The sequence below is a fragment of the Zalophus californianus genome, chromosome 8 (assembly GCF_009762305.2).
Source record: "Zalophus californianus isolate mZalCal1 chromosome 8, mZalCal1.pri.v2, whole genome shotgun sequence".
Lineage (NCBI taxonomy): Eukaryota > Metazoa > Chordata > Mammalia > Carnivora > Otariidae > Zalophus > Zalophus californianus.
In genome coordinates, this window is record NC_045602.1 from 126,876,395 (window position 1) to 126,878,184 (window position 1,790).

The 1,790-nt window shown below is 42.8% G+C and overlaps 1 pseudogene; it reads left to right on the plus strand.

The window, feature by feature from the left end:
• Positions 1-773: 773 nt before the first annotated feature.
• LOC113937861 lies at positions 774-1,359 on the plus strand (annotated as a pseudogene).
• The last annotated feature ends 431 nt before the right edge of the window (positions 1,360-1,790 follow it).

A 1,790-nucleotide genomic window follows, 5' to 3' on the forward strand; every position in this document is an offset into this window, starting at 1 on the left:
ATCCCAGCACCCCGGGACCATGACCCGAGCCGAAGGCAGACGCTCAATGACTGAGCCACCCAGGCGCCCCTCAGATAAAATATTTTTAAAAAGATTTTATTTATTTATGAGAGGGAGAGAGAGAGAGAGAGAGAGAGTGTGCACGTGCGCGCATACACAAGCGGGGTAGGGGCAGAGGGAGAGAGAGAAGCAGACTCCCTACTGAGCAGGAAGCCCGATGCGGGGCTTGATCCCAGGATCCTGAGATCATGACCTGAACCAAAGTCAGACGCTTAACCCACTGAGCCACTCAGGCACCCTCCTGTTCTAGATTAAAGAACAAAATAATCGTTTGTATGCTTATAGAGATAGAAGGGTCTATTTAATATTGAATGGCCATCCCATGAGGACTTTTTATTATTATCATTTTTTTTAAGTAAATCCTACATCCAATGTGGGGCTTGAACTCATGACCTGGAGATTAAGAGTCACATGCTCTACTGGCTGAGCTGGCGAGGTGCCCCCCATGAGGACTTTTCGTTTTTTAGAACTTTTAAAAATTAAACAGCTCATGAAAAACTCAAAAGTAAACTGGGAATTTTCTTGTTCTTTCTTAAAGAACATTAGAAAAGCCAGGGCTTTTGTAAACTTAAATAAGACCTTTATCCCACCTGTCTGGGCCTCCCTGCTCTCTAAGCCAGTGAGGCCATTGGAATGAGAATGGATCCCAACCCCCTTTCCCTTATCTTATTGAAAATTCAAAGTATTTGATGTTAACAAAAAAACCACTCTTCCCCCTAAGCGGCCTGAGGTGACCTCTGAAAAATGGTTCGCTATTCGCTTGACCCAGAAAACCCTACGAAATCATGTAAATCAAGAGGTTCAAATCTTCGTGTTCACTTTAAGAACACACGTGAAACTGCCCAGGCCATCAAGGGTATGCATATCTGAAAAGCCACCAAGTATCTGAAAGACGTCACTTTACAGAAGCAGTGTGTGCCATTCCGTCGCCACGATGGTGGAGTTGGTAGGTGTGCCTAGGCCAAACAGTGGGGCTGGACACAGGGTCGGTGGCCCAAGAAGAGCGCTGAATTTTTACTGCACATGCTTAAAAATGCAGAGAGTAATGCTGAACTTAAGGGTTTAGATGTTGATTCTCTGGTCATTGAGCACATCCAGGTGAACAAAGCCCCCAAGATGCGGCATAGAACGTACAGGGCTCATGCTCGGATTAACCCATACATGAGCTCTCCCTGCCACATTGAGATGATCCTTACTGAAAAAGAGCAGATTGTTCCTAAACCAGAAGAGGAGGTTGCACAGAAGAAAAAGATATCCCAGAAGAAACTGAAGAAACAAAAACTTATGGCCGGGGAGTAAATTCTGCAGAATAAATGCAAATAAAAATAAAAAGGGGAAAAAAAAAAAACCCAAATGACCTAGAACTACATTTAAGTTTTACTAAAGCTAAATCAAAGCTTTCTGTTTTTGTTGTTTTGGTGGGAAGAGCAGTTTATCACCAATAAAACAAGTATAAAGGGATACCTGAACCCTTGAAAGTTCAGTTCTTGGTTTATGAAAGAAAACAGACCCACGTAAAAAGTTAGGTCATAATAGGATGGTCAATAGCTGTATTTTTGAAACTTTTGGACAACGATCCACAGTAAAATAGAAATTCTATTTTTTTTAAAGATTTTATTTATTTATTTGAGAGAGAGAATGAGATAGAGCATGAAAGGAGGGAGGGTCATAGGGAGAAGCAGACTCCCTGCTGAGCAGGAAGCCCGATTCGGGACTCGAATCCCGTCCCG